General features: G+C 40.7%; 1 long non-coding RNA gene across 1 annotated transcript; it reads left to right on the forward strand.

The window, feature by feature from the left end:
• The first annotated feature begins 7,741 nt into the window (after positions 1 to 7,741).
• Positions 7,742 to 9,311, forward strand: LOC145540919 (uncharacterized). Its single transcript, XR_014078638.1, has 2 exons — positions 7,742 to 7,912; positions 9,223 to 9,311. It is a non-coding gene; the product is annotated as an uncharacterized LOC145540919 (long non-coding RNA).
• The last annotated feature ends 13,340 nt before the right edge of the window (positions 9,312 to 22,651 follow it).

The following is a 22,651-nucleotide window of genomic DNA, read 5'->3' on the forward strand; positions in this document are numbered from 1 at the left end:
TCTTGTTCTTCAACATCAGCCCCTGACTGTGAGCCCTCCTCTATACAACTCCCCCAGATTCTTCATGGAAGGGGGGGCCACAGTTCTTGAGGCACAAGCCTACTGTGTCTCCCCTCTGCCAGCTGAGGATTAAAGCCACCTTTCTATTTCCTCCAAACTCTGTCTCTGTATTTTTTATTTGGCTTCAGTGAGCTGAGAAAGACAAGATTTTTGGCGGCATCACGTGGGGTATTCTGCATGAGTTATCTTAGGTAGCTCTTACACAGCCCTGGGGAGTGAGTAATATTCTACTCATTTCACAGATGGGGAAACAGGCTCAGAGAAGCTAGGCTGACTCCTTGAGGTCCACAGCCAGTAAATGCAGAGTCAGATTTACCCCCAAGTCTTCACTTCTCATTTCTCTTCAAAACCAAGAGTGATAAGAGGCTCAGGACAGATTCTCAGACTTCAGAAGGTATCAGAGTGGAAATCTTAGGATGCAAGGATAGGGAACCTCCGCTGACCTCAGGCCACACCAAATGATGGGTGGTTTCTCTCCTAGTCTCTGCAAAAGGGCTGCTGGAAACTTCCAGAGTGGCAAGCCTGCTGTAGACAATGCAGTGGGTGTTCAAAATGCCAACATCACTTCCTTCGAAATATATGTCTATCATTGCAGCAGATTCGTTGTGCGCTTTTCCTGCAGGCAAAATTAATATCTAATTCACTGCCCTCATCAGGCTATGATGTATTGCAAATGCAAACAATAAATATTTTCCTTTTTTGATAATGACAGCAGATAAACACCTTCTAAAAGACAGAGATATTAGCACACAGGCAGCCAGGTTGCTGAGACTTGTGGACAAATAATGAACAATAATTATTCTTCTTACATTTTCTCAAATTTCTAAATGAAAAAAAATCTCTGTTCCTTTAAGGCTCACACACTTTCACTTTCAGTCCCCCCTCCCTTTTGTCCTTTCTATTTTGGCATTTCATTTGCAAGAAGTCTCCATCTCCCTTATTTACATGTGAAAAAACTTGGAGCATCATGTGGTGAGGGTTCAGGCAGACACTGAATTCCATTCAATTCTCATTTCCTCTCTGACAGTCACCATTGAATCAATCATGTTCTCCCTGCCCTCTCTCTGACCACCTCGGAGGTCCCAAATCGCTTTTCATCTCATGTGTCAATCACCCTCAGACCATGTCCACTTTTCATTACTAACACGCCGTCACATGACCCTCTAATCTGTCACTTTCTGACAGCGGTTAGTGTGCCAATTGATTTAATTAGCAATCAATTAGCTTGTTACTATTGGAAGTAATTACCTTTTATAGAGAAAAGAGTACAGCTGGTGAGGGCAATAAAACTGCACTAATAAAACTGCATCTACTCTGTATAGCAGAATCACTGCACTCAAGGGCTGGCCAAATTATGGGTGACATACACATCTTTTGAATAGTCCATGGGGATACATTTCCCTCCTTATTATGTGCAAAGCCCCTCTGTCATTGATATTACCCAGAATTGGTGTTATCAGGGAAAGATTGAATTCATGGATTTCAATCTTGCTCTAAAAAGCTTGTATTTTGGAGCAAGAAGAGAACTTGGAGATGCACCTGGATGCTCCCTTTTCCAAAACTGGAGTTATTAAGGTTCAGAGTGGTTAAGTGACTTGTCCAAGGTCACACAGCTAGCCAGTGCTGAAACCCTGAAAAGAAATCAGCCTCCTGACTTCTAGCTCCCACTTCTCACATGTCTGGAAGAGGCCTCTTTGCACCGTTCCTGCATCTCTGTAAGTTGCTTCTCTGCATCAAGGATCAATCATATCTATGAGGGTGCTGGCAGGAAGGAGAGGGGTAGGAAGGAAGAAGGGACATATTCAAGAGAAAGACTCTCATGGTCGAGAAGATAAGACATTGTGATTTTAGAGTCACATTTGGAAAACTTGAGGGGAGAAAACTCAGCCATCCAATGAGATAGGGCATGGTGCAGTCTTGGGTGGCACAGAAGTGTAGTGATTTTTGGCACAGTTGCCTCCTTGTACACTGACTTAAAATGCACCCTCTGCCACTCCTGACCCAGGGCCACAGTACATTTTCCACACTTCCACTATTAAATTCAGCCTCCAAACTACTCCCCAGGCGCGCGATGACTCGCTACATTAGCTCCGTGCTGAAGGAGAGGCAGTAATGAGATGACTAAGGAGACCCGGATTCCATTCATCATCCTGTTTGCTCCAATATAAGTGTTCTTTTATCAGCACTATTGGTACTGATGTCATCACAGGAGGCATAAATCACTTCACCAGTGACAGGGTCCTATTAAGGGTCATGGCCTAAAATCATTATTGACAAATTAAGGATCATACTTGGCCATTTTGTTGGCGTGCCCTCAGTTGGGGGTTCACCTGGTTCCCGTATCTGGTTGGAAATTAAATAGTCATTTAGAGCCCTGAACGCCTGTGTGGATTAACTCAAAGAGCAGCCACTTTTTCCTCTCCTTCAAATTTGAGAAACTCACAGTCGACTTCTGTTAAAGCAAGGAACTCCTCATTGGAGCCTTGTGTCCTTATCATAAATTCTCCTCATTGCAGTGGCTGTGGGGACATATTATATGACATTATAGAGTGCATAATGGCACATCCTGGTCTTGAATCTGCTGCAGGCAGCCGGCAGGGGCTTGTCAGAGAATTACTGAGAATTCTCATTTGGAATGCTGTCACCTTTGTCCTTCTCCATCACCGCCTAATATGACTGCAGAGGACTTTTTTGGAGGGTGGATGAAATGTAGATGAGAGGGGGAAAGGTGAAGACTTAATACCATTCATATTTTTCTATAATTTTGCTATCATAAATGCAAAGAAAAATGACTGCTCCTGCAATATTTGGCAAAATTAGTGTCCTTATATTTTTTAGGGTGAACACAAAGTGGCTTCCTGCTTAAGTAGCTTCCAATTTTGACTTTTAGTACTCATTTAAAGCAATTTATCTGGGCATGAGAGTAAATTCAACACTGGTAATCCATGGATCATTGGCAGGATTTTGGCCCTCCAGGAGTCATTTTAGAGAATATGGTCCTCAGTAGTGATGAAAGATGTTTTAAAAACACCTGAATAAATAGTCTTATCAGGTCCTTTGGTTGGAAAGAGTCAATATTGGAATTTCCTCCAAATTCATCTACCCATTCAATGTAATTCCACAACAGTATTAATGGTATGTCTTTGTGTGTAGGTGAACTTCTATAGCTCATATGAAAGAATAAACAAGTAAAACTATGCAGGAGAATTCTATAAAGTAAAAATCATAGAGGACTCCTTGTTTCATCAAATTCTAAAACATATTACCAATGTGCAGTTATCAAAACAGTGTGGCAGCAGTACCAAACTAGATAAGCAAAACAATGGAAAATGATGTTCAGAAAGAAACACAAGTATAAGAATTTAGTACATAATAAATGATGCTTAAAATAATAGAGAAGAGATTGATTATCTGATAATTAATATCATAATTTGACTAATATTTTGGAGAAATAATTTACTAATGCATACCTTATAAAACTTTAACTCCCTTAAAAATATGTGTAAAATATGAACCCACAAAAGTAAGGAAGACACTTGCAAGTAAAAGTTTCTATAATTTGGGGAAAGGGAAGGCCTTTCTAAAAATGACACCAAGAGCAGAAACCACAAAGCAATAAAGGTGAAAGATTTAATTGCATAATAATTTTACAAATATGGAAAAAATTTAAAATTAAGAGCAAAAAACAAACTAAGAGCACATAAAGTAGACAAAGGGTAGACAAAGAGTACCTACTCCAATAGAAAACAAAAATTGGATAAATGTAGAATCTGCCTGCAATGCAGGAGACCCAGGTTTGATCCCTGGGTATGGAAGATTCCCTGGAGAAGGGAATGACTACCCACGCTAGTATTCTTGCCTGGAGAATTCCATGGACAGAGAAGCCTGACGGGCTATAATCCATGGGGTCACAACGAGCTAGACACGGCTGAGCAACTAGCACTTACTTCTTTACTTATAAAGAGACTACTTATTAAAACAGAAAAATGAGTAACCAATAATTTCAAGAACCACACAAGTAATTGAGGGAATATTTTGAAATAATAAAGACAATGGAAAAAACACCACTTTCAATTATCAAATTGGGAACATTTTAAAATAATACACAATGCTAGTGAGTATGTGAGGATTTAGATACATTCATATAAATTGTTACAATATTACTGAAAAGCAATTTGATAAGTTACCAAAGTCATTTTTTAAGAAGTACATTTTTCTCTGGTGAACAACACAACTGCTAGAAATTTATACTAAAAAATACTTAATAAGTATGTGAAAACATTCTTAGCATATTGTTCATGAAGTGCTATTTAGAACATTTTTGAAAACCGCTAAGAACCTAATTTTCCAATAGTATAGGAAGAGAATGTTTAACAAAATATTATTTATTAAAAAAGAGAAAATGAAAACAACCTAACATTTCAATAGTGAGTAATTAGTGCAGTAGTTTTACATCTACTTATATGGAAAGATTTTTACAGTACTTTTTAAACAGAAAGCAGGTTGCAAAGCATGAAAAAGACTGATTTGCATGAGGGAAACATATATATATACATACAATTAGAAACTTTGGTAGACTTTAAATCTCCAATTTAATTTAGTCAATTTGAATGTGATTATGAGTTTGATATATTATATTAAATTTTTTTCTTCCTTGAAAAGCAGTACAAATTATAATTTTGCATATGTAGGCAAACAATACATGGAAAGAAAATATTAAATGCTAATGTAATAAAGAAATTATTTCTTTGGGGGCCTTAAGCTCAAACCTTCAAATTTGTACTGTTTCTTTGTGTAATTATTCCATCAAACTGAAGTTAAAACTGAAAGATCTAACTGAGTCTGGTCAGCTTGCCTTGCTGTTCCAGATAACTGCTGGAAATTTTCATCTTCCACAAAAGCATCAAGCAACAATGATTGAAACCTTGCATGGAGCTCATACATTGATTCAGCTGATATTAACTGAGCACTTTCATTTATCCCAGTGAACTTTCTGATGGGGTTAGGTTGTTAGAACTGGTCTCTGAACAGAATAGAGGGAAGCAGCAAAGAATCAAAGCCTGGTACTGGTGCCAGGAGAAGGAGGCCAGGTATCAGAACTCAAGCTTACAGTGACAATGAACCCAAGGCATGGCTCAGGTGAAAATGCAAGGAATCTGACCATGAACATTGGCAACTGCTGCATTTTTTTTAAAAAAGTTTATTTATTTTAAAATTTACAGTATTGTGTTCATTTCTGCCACGTATCAACATGAATCAGTCACATATGCCCCCTTCCTCTTGAACCTCCCTCCCACCTCCTATCCTATCCCACCCATTTAGGTTGTCACAGAGCCCCAGATTTGAGCTTCCTATGTCATACAGCAAATTTCCACTGGCTATCTAATTCTGCATATGGTAATGTATGTTTCAATGCTACTCTCTCAATTTGTCCCACCCTCTCCTTCCCTCCCTGTGTTCACAAGTCTGTTCTCTATGTCTGTGTCTCCATTGTTGCCCTACAGATAGGTTCATCTTTCTAGACACCATATATATGTGTTAATATACAATATTTGTCTTTTTCTTTCTCACTTACTTCACTCTGTATAATAGGCTCTAGGTTCATCCATTCATTAGAACTGAGCAGTCAAACAAACTGCTACATTTTCAAGTTACATTTTTGTCACATTCATTCAAGAATTTTCATAGATCATTTGCATATTATTAAATATTTTCAAAACACTTTCTGAAATAGGTAACTGACCTACTATGACCTGGAAGTGAAGACCTCAGCTCAGTTGATTAGATGGGTCTGCCATTCATGTTGGGAAGCCAACTCCATCAAAAGTAACTCCTCTTCTTTTCTGGATGGTGGGCTGTTTTGGTGAAGAGACTGGGAGAGTGGGGAGGGTGAGGGTTGCTTTATGGAGCTGAATCTGGTGGTGTGAGGTCTCTTTCCACAAAGATTACTCCACAGCTAATTCTAGTACCTGGAATGAAAACAGTTGATGGTGTTGGTAAACCAGAGACTACCCAAGTATGCCAGGAGGACCAACACAAATATTGATGGCTGGAAGGAGGAGTCAGGGAATAGGAAAACTGGGGAGAAGGAATGAGAGCCAGGATACAATGGGTATCTGGAGGGCCCTTTGGGACCAGCCTGTGAGGGTAGAGATGTTGCCTTACGAGAGTTCCCACGGTCTCTGCATTGAGCTTTCCCAACTCCAGCCACAGCCAAGCCTCACCTGGAATAATCTTTTTTCAAGTCAACTTCCTTTTTGACTCTTATGTAAATCCAAGTTTTAAACATTGTACACTGCTATTAAATGGAAAACCAGTCTCATTTACCATAAAGAGATGATAATTTCAAAAGTATATAACACAAGCCAAATATTGTGGTTGTTGTTTAGTTGTGTCCAGCTCTTTTGCAACCCCCATGGACTGTATTCCATCAGGCTCCTCTGTCCTTTGGATTTCCCAGGCAAGAATACTGGAGTGGGTAGCCATTTTCTTCTCCAGGGGATCTTCCTGACCCAGAGATTGAACCCAAGTCTCCTCCATTGGCAACTGGATTCTTTACTGCTGAGTTACCATTGCATGCATGTGTGTTAAGTCACTTCAGTTGTGTCTGACTCTTTGTGACCCCATGGACTGAAGCCCTCCAAACTCCTCTGTCCATGGGATTCTCTAGGCAAGAATATTGGAGTGGATTGCCATTTCCTTCTCCAGGGGATCTTCCCAATCCAGGGATTGAACCCATGTCTCCTGCATCTCTGGCACTGCAAGCAGATTCTTTACCACTGAGCCACTGGGGAAGTCCTGAGTAACCATTAGTATTGAATATTTCCTGCTGAAGTTTCTGAGCCTAGAGCTCATTGTCTCCTGGTTAAAAAGGAACTTAACTGAAACTAGGAGGCCATAAAGACCAGCAGAGATGCCTTGAGCTCATCGAAAGGACTGAGAACATACCATGGAAAGCCACTCTTGTTCCTATGTAGGCTTCAGTGGTTTTTAACTCCTTATTTTTGTGCAACACCTAAAACCATAGGATACCCTGAACAAAATTACATTGTGAACCTCCCATGGGGTGTCCTCCTTTTTCAGGGTGTGCTGCTCAGAGACCTAGGGACCAGTTGGGAGCAAGGTATCCTGGAACAGAGGGATCCAAGGTCTCTGGAGCCTACTCTCAGTCTCAATGTCTGATGGTGACAGGGATGATGCCTGGTCTCATGCACACAGGGAGCAAAGGCGTTTGAGGGAGGACCCCCAGAGGCAGGCCGTGGTGAACACACACCTGTGATCCTGTCCAAAGACCTCAACTTGGAGCCTATTGGACATTCAGAGACCATGAGGCAGAGGTAGCCTTTGGCACTGAATGAACTGTCACTGGAGGCTCGAGAGAGGTCTAAAGAGTCTGTCCGTGGGGAAGATTCAGAAGAGGATGGAAGGGGGTGCTCAGGACAGTCAGGTCAGCCACAGGTGTGATGAGATGTCACCTAGAGCCCCCGCTCAGTGGGCAGGAGGCGGGTGTGGGAGAACTGGGTGCTAGGACTCCCACCTCATCTCCCTCTCCTTTATCTCTCATCTTCCCCTCCATCTCCCTCACCCACACCTGCCACACCCTATCAGAGCCCTGCATTATGAGAACAGCAGGTTCTGGAATCATCCAGTCCTAGTCCCTCATCTTACAAACAGGAAGACTGAGGCCCAGGGCAGAGTCTGCCTGTCCACACTGGTCCATGCTTCCTGCTTCTCAAGGGCAGGCCTTGTCTACCAGCTTCTGGCCCACTGTCATTTTTGTGCTCCACAGACTGCCAGGCAGAAGCACATTTCTGACTGTCCCCTGGAGACCATCATGCCTGGTGACCACGAGGTGAGAGGACCCATTCAGCCAGTCACAGCCTTGGGATGGGGAAGCTCTCCTGACAACCGCAAACTGCAGAGAAGATTCATTTTTCTTTAAAGAAAGGGAAATTTTTTTTCCTTATGGGTACTGAGGACTCACAGTACCCTCTTTTTTTCCCCCAGTTATACGGTTTCAGCCCTGAATCATTAGAACTTCCTTCTAGAACAAGTGACCCCCAATTTTCTGCTTCCTGGACCTGGCCTTCACAGTCATGCTCCCTGCTTGCCCTGTGCTGAGTGGAGGCAGAGGGCACAGTCCCGTCCCTCTTCACTCCAGCTGCGGTTCAGGGCCCCTGCCCTGCCCTCATCCACAATGGACTTTGAGGGCTTGAGCAGGTCATGACCACAGCCTGGCTCCAAGTCTGCTTCTAACACTGGGGACTGTTAGATTATCAGAAACTTAGGCTTCATTCAGCTCTCAAATCTTGAAGACAGAGCTGTAGGGAGAGAGACAGAGAGACAGAGAAAGGAGGGAGGAAGAAAGGGAGGAAAGGAAGTAAGAAGGAGAGAGAGGAGAGGGAAGAGAAATGTTTTTCTGGAAGGACTGAGGAAAGGAGATCCAAGATGAGATGCTCAGGGGAGATAATGGCAGCTGGAAAACAGGAAGCAAGCAAGTGGCATGATGCTCCGCTCCTACCATGTGCTACCATAAAGCAGCTTCCTCACCTGCCGCCTATGTTGGGAGGTGCTAGAGGACAAAGACACAGAGAGAGTCCTTGCTGTGGATGCTGTCTCAGTGCTGCAAGGGGAAGTCAGTGTACCCAACAAGGGACTAGAGAGCAGTACCTGCCATGTTCCAGGCCCTCACTGAATGCTGGACAATCTTTGGCTTAGCTCTGAAATATATGAGTGCACGGCTGTATTTACAGGACTCTCTCCTCTGTGTCCTTATGTGACACCCCTGCCCCTTCCCCTGAGGGCAGGACCTCTACCTTTCTATCACTGCGCCACAGACACCTAGCACCACACTTGCCTGGCTCATCATTGAGGGAGTCAGTGGTGAGTGAACAGGTGAAGGATTGAATGGATGAAGGGTGTGAATGTGTTCAGGGGATGGGGAGCTGTCTGGGAGCCTTGGTAGCTTCAGAAGGTAGGTGGGGTGGGTGCTATCAGAGGAGAGACCCAAACAAGGTGCTCTCATAGCACCTCACTGGTAACCAGCCCAGAATCACATGTGTCCTTGGCTACTTGGTTGAACTGAGGACCCCACGTGTTCCTTTGGTCATTTGGTGACACAGCCCAGTCACAGGTACAAGGTGGCTCATTCTTTTCCTCCAGGTTTCATTAATGACAGAGAAGAGCGAGATCCAGGGAGGAGCTCAAATCAATTATTTTTGGAGATATTAAATTTTATTATTAAAAATCAACTCTAATTTTGCTTAAAATGTACTAAGAAAACATGTGGAAGAAAAGGAGAATAATCGCTCATAATTTCACATCTTTTTAAATTATTTGTGTTAATAAAATTCTTCTACAAACCTCATTCTACTCCTCAGAGAAAACAAGTGATGACAGGATGATGGTTTGCTGTGTATCTTTCTCATCTACTTCCTGTGCTTCCAGAGATCTATTTATATACATATTTCTTTTTCTTCAAACTCTGAAATGGTGCCATACATATCATTCCACAAATGGCTTTCAAATTTAACCATATATAATAGATTTTTTTCTACTTCAATACACTGAGGTCTACTTTATTCTTGTTTATGGCTGCATTGTTGTCAGTTCAATCACCACACTACAACGTATGTATCTCATCCCCTATTAATGGACATTGCCATGTGCCCATTTTTATATCATTTCTGATCTTTGTTGTTACTTCAAAAAGTGTTGTGGGAGAACTCCCTTGTACACATATCCACATTATTTTATTGAAATTCCTGTAGAACAGATTCTTATGTGAAAGATGGCTGGCTGTTAAGGTATACTCATTTAAAATTTAGTAGATAAAGTTCCAGAAAAATAAATGACCCAATCAAAAAGTGGGCCAAAGAACTAAACAGACACTTCTCCAAAGAAGACATACAGATAGCTAACAAACACATGAAAAGATGCTCAACATCACTCATTATTAGAGAAATGCAAATCAAAACCATAATGAGGTACCATTTCACGCCAGTCAGAATGGCTGCTATCCAAAAGACTACAAGCAATAAATGCTGGAGAGGGTGTGGAGAAAAGGGAACCCTCTTAAACTGTTGGTGGGAATGCAAACTAGTACAGCCACTATGGAGAACAGTGTGGAGATTCCTCAAAAAACTGGAAATAGAACTGCCATATGACCCAGCAATCCCACTGCTGCGCATACACACTGAGGAAACCAGAATTGAAAGAGACACGTGTACCTCAATGTTCATCGCAGCACTGTTTATAATAGCTAGGACATGGAAGCAGCCTAGATGCCCATCAGCAGAGAAATGGATAAGGAAGCTGTGGTACATATACACAATGGAATATTACTCAGCCATTAAAAAGAATACATTCGAATCAGTTCTAATGAGGTGGATGAAACTGGAGCCTATTATACAAAGTGAAGTAAGCCAGAAAGAAAAACACCAATACAGTATACTAACACATATATATGGCATTTAGTCAATCAGTAAAGATAACCATGTATGCGAGACATCAAAAGAGACACAGATAAATAGAACAGTATTATGGAATCTATGGGAGAGGGCGAGGGCGGGATGATATGGGAGAATGGCATGGAAGCATGTAAATTATCAGATGTGAAATGAATCGCCAGTCCAGGTTCAATGTATGATACAGGGTGCTTGGGGCTGGTGCACCGGGATGACCCAGAGGGATGGGATGGAGAGGCAGGTGGAAGGGGGGTTCTGGAAGGGGAAAACATGTACACTCGTGGTGGATTCATGTCAATGTATGGCAAAATAAACACAATATTGTAAAGTTAAAAAATAGAAAATAAACTTAAATTAAAATAAAATATAATTTAACAGATAAAATAAATTGTTAGGCAAAAGTGTTTTAGTTTATACTTTCCATCACTGAAATATGAGAGTACCCATTTTCATATACTCCCAGCAGTATTATGTTATCAATTAAAATTACACTTTTCAAAAATTTGGTAGCTACAAAATGCACCATTATTACTGCCTTAAATTGCTTTAAAATATTGTTTAGGATGAGTTCATTTTCATATATTTATTGTCTGTTAATATTTATTTTCTGAATCTCTTGTTATATTTTTTGCCCCTTCTTGTACTGATTTAAAACAAGTTAAGTTATTACATATTGGAGAAATTGATCTTTGGTTATTAAGTATGCTGCAAATGTTTAGCAGCATCTGACATTCAGATACTTTACTTTTATCTGGCTAATCATCACTTCTTTTTACCATTTTTTGAGTTTGTGTCATGCTTACATAGGCTTTCCCTAACCCCAAAGTGTAGAACATAGTCAGCTCCATGGTCATTTAATGGTCTTCCCAAGTGGCTCAGAGGTAAAGAATCTGCTTATCAATGCAAAAGACACAAGAGATGTAGGTTCATCCTTGGGTTGGGAGGATCCTCTGAAGGAGAAAATGGTAACCCACTCCAGTATTCTTGTCTGTTAAATCCCATGGACAGAAGAGCCTAGCAGGCTACAGTCCATAGGGTTGCTAGAGTCAGATATGATTTAGTGACTAAACCACCACCATTGCAAGCTGTCTTTGCATCACTTATTGATTAATCTATTCTTTTCCTACACATTCGACTCACATTATAAATACTTTATAAAATGCAATTTTATCTAAATATTTGAGAAATAGAAAGTTCTTGAGAGGTCTCCAAGACTCATTCAGTTCAAAACTATTTTCATGACAATATAAATACACTGTAAAAACAATACACTCTTATTCTCTCATGTCCAGAAGCTATGTGACATGTCATGGTGTTATTGCCCTGATAGCTACTGAAACGTGTGCTTGTCTAATCTTGCATTTCAAAAGTTTGTTTTGATATCTAATAGGGTAAATATTGATAAATACAACTTACATAAAATTCTTTGTGGTCCCCAATAAATTTTAAGAATTATGTAAATAGGTCCTAAGACCAAAAAGTTTAGGAACTGTTGGTCTAGGCAGATATAGTATGCTTATTCTATGACTTTGCATTTCCCCTGGCACATTCTGCCTAGCCTAAGAGTGCACACACCCTAGACGGAGAGACAAACAGTGCAAGTGGAGAGAAACAGCACAGCTCCGAAAGGATTTATATCACATCATCTGTCACCTCTACTTAATAGTTCTGTAAATTTGAGCAAGGGGTCTAGCCCAATATAGCCCCTAGACTGAATTCTACCAAAGTTTTCCTTTGGTAAAGATTATCAAGATTCTTTTTCAAATCAAGATGCAAAAATTTCTGGCTCCTGAGATTTCTGTTCCTGACTCATCTTGAAACTCTTTAGGAAAGAAAACCAGTTTGTGTCTTACTGGTCAAGAGATGCAATAGAACTCCCAAGCTGAGGGTTTTGGTCATTTACTTTCTGTCAGATGCAGCATCTACTCCATGGGATAGAGAGACTGGGATCAGAAGGGATCTGGCCCCTTGAAACTCAGCATGGTGCCCTGGAATCATTGCAACTTACAAGCCTGACATTGGCAGTCAGCCCTGCCAGCAGGCAGGGATATAATAAGATGGGAAAAGACAAGGGTCATCAGAATTCAAGTTCAAGAGGCATTGCAAATATTGTCTAGTAGTGAGTATAATGTTTATCTTGTGAATAAATTGACTTTCAAACTCCCCAAACAGCAGTTGTGCAGTATGTACTTGTAAACACTTGCTTGATAGCAAGCTCACTACTTCATGATATAACACTCACTGTTGAACAGTTTGCATTATTACCTTTATCTAGAATGTGCTTATCCTCCCCTCCCCACTACACATAAACACACAGAAGCTTTGGATGGCAATTGCTACTTCACTTGCATGTCAGTTCCTTCAGAAACCCCTCCCTGACTCTTCCTCCCCTAATCTCTGTCTAGTGGGTTGAAGATACTCCCTTGTACTCTTAAAGCACACTTGCTTACCTTCAGCTTGCTGGAGAAGACTCTTAAGAGTCCCTTGGACAGCAAGGAGATCAAACCAGTCAATCCTAAAGGAAATCAACCCTGAATATTCATTGGAAGGACTGATGCTGAAGCTGAAGCTGCAATACTCTGGCCACCTGATGCAAAGAGCTGACTCATTGGAAAAGACCCTGATGCTGGGAAAGACTGAGGGCAGGAGGAGAAGGGGGTGACAGAGGATGAGATGGTTGGATGGCATCACCGACTCGATGGACATGAATTTGAGCAAACTCCAGGAGGTAGTGAAGGATAGGGAAGCCTGGCATGCTGCAGTCCATGGAGTTGCAAAGAGTCAGATATGACTTAGCAACTGAACAATAACAACAAACGCATTTAGACAGGATGATCTGCCATAACAAATCACCACAAACTGGGTGACTTTTAACAGAAATGTATTATCTTACCGTTGTGGAGGCTAGACATCTGAAATTGAAGTGTTGTACAGGCTGTGCTTCCCCAAAACTCTCTGAGGGGAAATCCTTTCTCCCTCTCCCAGCTTTTACTGGTGTCAGCATTTCTTACCTTCCCTGGCTACATCACTGAAAGAGGGCATAGCAATATAATTCAGTATTTCTGCCTGGAGAATCCAATGGATAGGGGAACCTGGTCCATAGGGTTGCAAAGATTTGAACACAACTAATGCAACTGAGCACGCACTTACGCATGTCTTTTGAGGAGTCGCTATTCAACCCACTACACAGAGGGTAGCAAAATGGATACCTTTGGATTAAATTCAGCCCTTTCGTGTATAACCTTTTATGCATTTGGACATTTCACCTATCTAGTTTTCCAACTTAGGAAAAATCAGAAGGTCTTTAAATATTAGGACTGCTGTTTCAAAGGCATACATGAGGAGAGTTTAATGGAAGTTGCACCTTCTAGGAAATGTCTTGTGTTCTCTAGTTTACCAAGTCCTCACCACTTCCCAGCCCAACTTGACTTGACCTGTGAAGTCCCTATAGGCTTTTGACTTTGTGACTCATAACTTAGGTTTAGTAATTATTGCTCCCACCAGACATTAAGTTGTCTTATTTGGCTTTGCCCTAGAATCTAAGTTAGTACATAATACAGAGTAGTTTTTCAAAAAACAAATTTGTCAGATTAAAGAATGTAGAATATACACTGAGCAGAAATGTTTTCCTTGAATTCCTACCTGCAAACAGGTGGTCTTCCTGAAATCATAACCACACAGAATGAAGGTTGCCTTTCTTCCATTTAAAAATCCTATACAGTTAAAAACTCTCCTTGCATGGCCCTGTAATAAACCTTTCTCTGTTCCCCGCAAAATACTTAATGTACAAGAGGATAGCCACAATTGTACTAGCATTAACTCTGATTATATCTCTACTAACAAAGAGGGGTGTTGGGAGGCAATCTAAGATGGTGGCATAAGAAGATCCTTGCAGAGGATGAGATGGTTGGATGGCATCATTGACTCAATGGACATGAATTTGAGCAAACTCCAGGAGCTGGTTAAGGACAGGGAAGCCTGGCACACTAAGGTTCGTGGGGTTGCAAACAGTCGGACACGATTTTGCAACTGAACAATAACAACAAATGCATTTAGACATAATGATCTGCCATCTGTGCAAATCCAATGCACACACCAATTTTATAGTTACACATAGAAAATCCACTGCTAAAAATAAAATGTTAATTGGCTGAACAGATCTTTCACAACAAGGGATAAAAGGACCACGTAGGTAGGAGAGGCAGAGATGCAGAATCACAGAAAAACACATACCTGGTATGGCAACCCACAAGAGGGAAGGATCTTGTGGATCCAGAGCTATTCCCAAAGGAGAGAGAAGTTCATGCCTCATGTTGATCACCCCAATACTTGGGAGCTGCACTGGAGAGAAGCCCCTCAAACATTTGGCTTTGGAAATCAACAAACCTTATGTCTGGGAGATGTGGGACCTGTGGGGATCTAAGATACTCCTTTTGAGGGATGTATGTGGTCTCACTAATCCTGGGACCCGATACAAAGGCAATAGTTAGAGAAGTGCCTGGACTATATGTGAAGGAGATTCATTTGTTAATCTAAAGCATCTACTAGAGGGACAGGGGTGAGTTGGGACTTTCTCTGAGAGTGGAGATGTTGGCAAGTGCCATTTTTATATCATATACCTTTGGAGTGCAGATAAGGAACATGTGGACACAGCTGCTAAAGTCATAAGCTTGTCTTGTGTCCATTGCTCTTTTCCTGCATTGCTGAAGCCCTGGATGTGTCCTGCCCTCAACACATTACCATAGCCTCTCTAAAACCAGCGGGTAAGCACAGTTCACACAGAAACAAATGCCTTTTAATCACCTAGCCCTGGTGTCCAGAAGGGCTTATGTTCCTGGGCCCCACAGGACTGAATAATTAAAGACAGTGCTGAGCAGACCCAGAACATTGCAGAGACAGCAGACTGAAATGCACTGCCAGCCTGCCTGTGAAAAAGGCCCATTTATTTCTCTTGGAACTTCAACCTGAGGGACAGGCTTCTGGTTTGCTATATACCTAGAAGTGGGAGGCACTCTCATGGAAGACAGGCAGAGAGACACCATTCTTATTTCTTCCCTTGGCCTCATCATGGCTTGCTGGCACATCTTAAAAAAGAGCATATTATAAACTCATTAGAAGCTTCAATTTTTGCCACTGTCACCCAGAGAACATCTATAGATCTCTTGGTCTGGAGGTCAGCAGTGATTATGAATGCAGTACCACCAGACTATATGTATTTGCATATTTTAAAAGCTGCTGCATAAGGAGTTGGCTTCCAATCAGTGTGAAACTTGGTGCTGACTGAGATCCATCTCGCTGGAACACTGACAGGTCTTGGCACATCCTCAACAACTGGGACCTATAAAGAATAAACCAGGTTATGTAGACAATCACAAAGGTTCAAGAAACAACCAAGAATTATGGTAAGGTTGAATGATAAGATTCATCTCCTGCACAATGACACATCTGAAATACTGGGAGAGTTCGCTGTTTTGTCTAATATTTAGAAACACAGAGAGTCAAGCAAAATTAGAAAACAAAGAAATACGTTCAAAAAGAAACCCCTGAAAGAGACCTTAATGAAATAAAGATAATTAATCTTTGATGAAGAATCCAAAGTAATGGTCATAAAGAGGGAGAAGAATGAATGAACACAGTGAGAACTTCAACAAAGGGATAGAAAATATAAGAAAGTATCAAACAGAAGTCACAATGCTGAAGAATACAATAACTTAACTGAAAAATACAGCTGAGGGGATTCAACAGCAGACTAGATGAAGCAAATAATGAATCGCTGGGAAAACAGGAGAATGGAACTCACCCAAACAGAGCACAAAAAGGGAAATTAATATTAAAATATAAAGATAGCTTAAGGGAACTAAGGGAGATATCAAGCAGGATAACATTCATATTATAGAGGTCTCAGAAGGAGAAGAGAGAGAGAAAGGGAAGTAACAGTTAATTAAATAATGGCTAAAAGCACCCCTAACCTGGGAAAGAAGACAGGTAACAAGGTCCAGGAGGCACAGAGCATTCCAAATAAGATGACTTCAAAGAGATCCTGACCAAGACACATTTTAATTAAACTATCAAAAGTTAAAGACAAAGAATTTTGAAAGAAGCAAAAGAAAAACAATACATTACATACAAGGGAACCCCTACAAGACTGTCAGCTGGTTTTTCAGCAGAAACTTTGCAGGCCAGAATGCAGTGGCCTGATCTATTTAAAGTGCAGAAAGGAAATACTGTCAACCAAGTACTCTATCCAACAAGGTTATCATTCAAAACTGAAGGAGAGATAGAGTTTTTCAGACAAACAAAAGCTAAAGGAGTTCATACCCAACTTACATCAATGGATTGATCATCCAGATATAATTGGCCTTACAAGAAATGTTAAAAGGAGTTGTTTAACCTGAAAAGAAAAGGTGCTAACTAATAGAAACAAACACATAATAATAAAAAATCTCACTGGTAAAGGAAAATATACAGTAAAAGTCATAGACTATTTACAAAGCTAGTATAAATGTTAAGAACAAAAGTAGTAAAATTATAACTATAATAAACAGTTAAGAGATACACAAAATTAAAAAATATAAAATATAACATCAAAAATATGAAACATTGGGGAAGGGAAAAATGTAGACTTTTTAGAATGTGTTCGAACTTAACTTGCCATCAGCTTAAACCATACTATTTTATCTGTATAAGCGGTTATATGTACATTTCATAGCAATCACAAAGCAAAAACTTAGAGTAGATACACAAAATATAATGAGGAAAGAGTCTAAACATAAAACTAAAGAAAGTCATTAAATCACAAAAGAAGAGAGCAGAAGAAAAAGAAATAACAAGGAGCTACAAAAGGAAAACAGAAAATAAGTAATAAAATGTCAATAAGTACATACTTATCAATAATTATTTTAAACGTAAATAAACTAAATTCTTCAGTCAGAAGACAAAGAGTGGCTGTATGGATAAGAAAACAAGAGTCATCCATATGTTACCTACAAGAAACCCACATCAGCTGTAAGGACATACACAGATTAAAAGTGAAGGATGAAAAGAAGATAATCCATGCAAATAAAAAAGAAAAGAAAGCTGGTATAGCTAAAGTCAGATAAAACAGACTTTAAAACCAAGATTATAATTAATAAAAGACAAAGAAGGGCATAGCATAATGATAAAGAGATCAATAAAACAAGAGGATATAATTTTTGTAAATATTTATGCACCCCAAAATGGAGTATCTAAATATATAAAGTGAATATTAACAGACCTGAAGGGAGAAATAGATAGCAATACAATAATAGCAAGGGACTTTAATACCCCACTTACATCAATGGATATATCATCCAGACAGAAATTCAATAAAGAAACAATTTTAAATGACACGATAAACCAGATGACCTTAAAAGATACATATATAGAACATTTCATCCCAAAGTAGTAGAATATATATTCTTCTCAAATGTGTAGGAAACATCTCTAGGATAGATCACATATTAGGCCACAAAAAAATTATCAATAAATAAGATTGAAATCATATCAAGCGTCTTTCCTGACCACAAATGTATGGAACTAGAAATCAATATGTGGAGATTAAACAATATACTACCGAACAACAAACAAGTCAATTAAAAAATCAACAGGGAAATTTAAAACTACTTTAAGACACATGAAAAAGGAAATATAACATTCTAAGAAGAACTGTACAAAAAAGATCTTCACGACCCAGATAATCACGACGGTGTGATCACTCAGCTAGAGCCAGACATCCTGGAATGTGAAGTCAAGTGGGCCTTAGAAAGCATCACTACGAACAAAGCTAGTGGAGGTGACGGAATTCCAGTTGAGCTATTTCAAATCCTCAAAGGTGATGCTGTGAAAGTGCTGCACTCGATATGCCAGCAAATTTGGAAAACTCAGCAGTGGCCACAGGACTGGAAAAGGTCAGTTTTCATTCCAATCCCAAAGAAAGGCAATGCCAAAGAATGCTCAAACTACCGCACAATTGCACTCATCTCACATGCTAGCAAAGTAATGCTCAAAATTCTCCAAGCCAGGCTTCAGCAATACGTGAACCGTGAACTTCCAGATGTTCAAGCTGGTTTTAGAAAAGGCAGAGGAACCAGAGATCAAATTGCCAATATCCGCTGGATCATCGAAAAAGCAAGAGAGTTCCAGAAAAACATCTATTTCTGCTTTATTGACTATGCCAAAGCCTTTGACTGTGTGGATCACAATAAACTGTGGAAAATTCTGAAAGAGATAGGAATACCAGACCATCTGACCTGTCTCTTGAGAAACCTGTATGCAGGTCAGGAAGCAACAGTTCGAACTGGACATGGAACAACAGACTGGTTCCAAATAGGCAAAGGAGTACGTCAAGGCTGTATATTGTCACCCTGCTTATTTAACTTATATGCAGAGTACATCATGAGAAACGCTGGGCTGGAAGAAACACAAGCTGGAATCAAGATTGCCGGGAGAAATATCAATAACCTCAGATATGCGGATGACACCACCCTTATGGCAGAAAGTGAAGAAGAACTAAAGAGCCTCTTGATGAAGGTGAAGGAGGAGAGTGAAAAAGTTGGCTTAAAGCTCAACGTTCAGAAAACTAAGATCATGGCATCTGGTCCCATCACTTCATGGCAAATAGATGGGGAAACAGTGGAAACAGTGTCAGACTTTACTTTTTTGGGCTCCAGAATCACTGCTGATGGTGACTGCAGCCATGAAATTAAAAGACGCTTACTCCTTGCAAGGAAGGTTATGGCCAACCTAGGTAGCATGTTTAAAAGCAGAGACATTACTTTGCCAACAAAAGTCCGTCTAGTCAAGGCTATGGTTTTTCCAGTGGTCATGTATGGATGTGAGAGTTGGACGGTGAAGAAAGCTGAGCGCCGCAGAATTGATGCTTTTGAACTGTGGTGTTGGAGAAGACTCTTGAAAGTCCCTTGGACTGCAAGGAGATCCAATCAATCCATCCTAAAAGAGATCAATCCTGGGTGTTCATTGGAAGGTTTGATGTTGAAGCTGAAGCTCCAATACTTTGGCCACCTCATGCGAAGGGTTGACTCATTGGAAAAGACCCTAATGCTAGGTAGGATTGGGGGCGGGAGGAGAAGGGGATGACAGAGGATGAGATGGTTGGATGGCATCACCGACTCGATGAACATGGGTTTGGGTGGACTCCGGGAGTTGTTGATGGACAGAGAGGCCTGGCATGCTGCAATTCATGGGGTCGCAGAGAGTCGGACACGACTGAGCGACTGAACTGAACTGAACTGAAAATCTATGAGATGCAGCAAAGCAGTTCTGAAAGGGAAGTTAATAGAAATGCAGGCCTACATCAAGAAACAAAAATCTCAAATAAACAATTTAACTTTACGCTTAAGAAAACTAGAAAAAAAGAACAAAGCCCAAAGTTAATAGGAAGCTAATAATAAAGATCAGAGTGGAAATAAATGACATGGAAAAATCAGAAAATAGAGAATAGCATTGAAACATATATATTACCATATGTGAAATAGATGACCAGTCCAAGTTCTAGGCATGAAACAGGGCACTCAAAGCCAGTGCCCTGGGACAACCCAAAGGGATGGGATGGGGAGGGAGGTGGGAGGAGGGTTTGGGATGGGGGATACATGTACACCCATGGCTGATTCATGTCAATATATGGCTAAAACCACCACAATATTATAAAATAATTAATTGCCTCCAATTAAAATAAACAAATTAATTTAAAAAATAAGAAAATATCAATGAAATTAAGAGCTGGTTCTTTGCAAAGATAAACAAAACTGGCAAACCTTTAGCTTGACTCACCAAGCAAAAACAAGAGAGGGCTCAAATAAATAAGATCAGAAATGAAAGAGGAGTTAAAACTGATAATATGATTTTTGGGGAAAGATTATGAAGCTGCTATGAACAATCTGCTACTGCTGTTGCTGCTAAGTCACTTCAGTCGTGTCCGACTCTGTGTGACCCCATAGACGGCAGCCCACCAGGCTCGCCCGTTCCTGGGATTCTCCAGGCAAGAACACTGGAGTGGGTTGCCATTTCCTTCTCCAATGCATGAAAGTGAAAAGTGCAAGTGAAGTCACTCAGTCATGTCCGACTCTTAGACCCCATGGACTGCAGCCTACCAGGCTCCTTCACCCATGGGATTTTCCAGGCAAGAGTACTAGAGTGTGTTGCTATTATGAACAATCATACACCAACAAATAGGACAACCTATAAAAAATGGATAAATTTGGGAAAATGCAACCTGCTAAGACTGAATCATGAAGAAATAGAAAATCTGAATAAATCAATGATTAGTGAGAAGATTGAAATAAGTGAAATAAGCCGGACAGAGAAAGACAAATAACATGTGGTTTCACTTGTTGTTGTTCAGTCACAAGGTCGTGTCCGACTCTTTGTGACCCCATGGACTGCAGCACGTCAGGCTTCCCTGTCCTTCACTATCTTCCAGAGTTTGCCAAAGCTCATGTCCATCAAATAGGTGATGCCAACCAGCCATCTCATCCTCTGTCACCTTCTTTACCTGCCCTCAATCTTTCCCAGCATCACGGTCTTTTCCAATGAGTTGGCTTTTTGCATCAGGTGGCCAAAGTATTGGAGCTTCCGCTTCAGCATCAGTCCTTCCAATGAGTATTCAGGGTTGATCTCCTTTAGGATTGACTGGTTTGATCTCCTTGCTGTTCAAGGGACTCTCAAGAGTCTTCTCCAGCACCACAATTTGAAAGCATCATGAAACTAAAAAACAAAACAAATAAAAACAACATAGATACAAAAAACAGACTGGTGATTACCATAGGAGAAGGGGTTTAGGGGGTGGATGAAATGGGTAAAGGGAGTCGATTTTATGGTGATGGATGGTAACCAAACTTAACGTGGTGAACGCATTGTATTGTATGTGTTAGTTGCTCAGTTGTGTCTGACTCTTTTTGACCCCATGGACTGTAGCCCGCCAGACTCCTCTGTCCATGGAATTCTCCAGGCAAGAATACTGGAGTGGGTTGCCATGACCTCCTCCAAGGGATCTTCCTGACCCAGGGATTGAACCCGCAGCTCCTGAGCCTCCTGCATTGCAGGCATATTCTTTACCACTGAGCCACCAGGGAAACCCTAAAATGATGACATCTTTCTTCAAAAATTTGCTTTTATTTCTGGCACGAAGTTAGGGGAAGAGTAGTATGTCTTATTCCAATTTAGGGAGCTGATTTGAAGGACTAATTTATTTCACCACCACGTTTTCATGAAGACTAATCTATTTCGTGATCATTTCTAGAGTAGGCATTGTGGGGGTTCCAGCTGAAGCCTGGGGTATTTGCCATGACCCCTCCTGCCTGACTAGCCTGGACTCTAATATTTGGCCATGTCCCTCAGCCTTATCAGACTGCTGAATGCTCTCCTCAGCTCTCAGTAACTCAGTCAGTGCTTTTTGCTGTTTTCAGCCTCTAAGTCACCACACTGGAACTGATAAATGCCCTAGTGGGGAAAGAGGCAGTGAAATTGAGGATGATTTATCTTCCCTTTTCTAAGACTCTCACGAATATGTATCTGCACTGGCATAGTGGGTCAGCCTTGCAGGAGATAGGAGAGAGGATTTCTCAATGAGCTTCAGCCCTCTGTATGGGAGGTGGTAGTTTAATAAGAACATTTGGGCTCCTTGACCTTCCTCAGCATGGCCAGATCACTCTGTTGAAGGATGACATCTCTGTGTTCCCCACTTTTGACCTTGGGAAGAATCCAGTAGAAACGCCCCTGGGAGGGCAAAGGCTCAGACCTTGGAGCCCCAGTATCTTTGTTCTTAGACCCTCTAACTGATGATAGATGGCACAGGGTTTCTCACCCTCCTACTCTTTGGTTTCTTGAATCCTTACCAGTTTGAGAGCTCCTGAAAACTTTAAATAGATGTTTTGAAGAAAATAATAAAACAAACAATAAACCTTCAGCTTTTCTAGTTGTTCTCAGTAGAAACACAGATCTGCCAAAATTAGTTACCAGTAACAGAAGTGGAAGCAACTTAAATTTTAAAATTACTTCACAATCTTAAGTGATTGCAAATACTCCAGCCAATTTATGTCCAAGACCTCTAACATTAAGAAGGGCCAAATAAGGACACCCTCTCTCTA

Source organism: Giraffa tippelskirchi, chromosome 3 (assembly GCF_054371585.1).
Source record: "Giraffa tippelskirchi isolate mGirTip1 chromosome 3, T2T-mGirTip1v1.2.pri, whole genome shotgun sequence".
Taxonomy (NCBI): domain Eukaryota; kingdom Metazoa; phylum Chordata; class Mammalia; order Artiodactyla; family Giraffidae; genus Giraffa; species Giraffa tippelskirchi.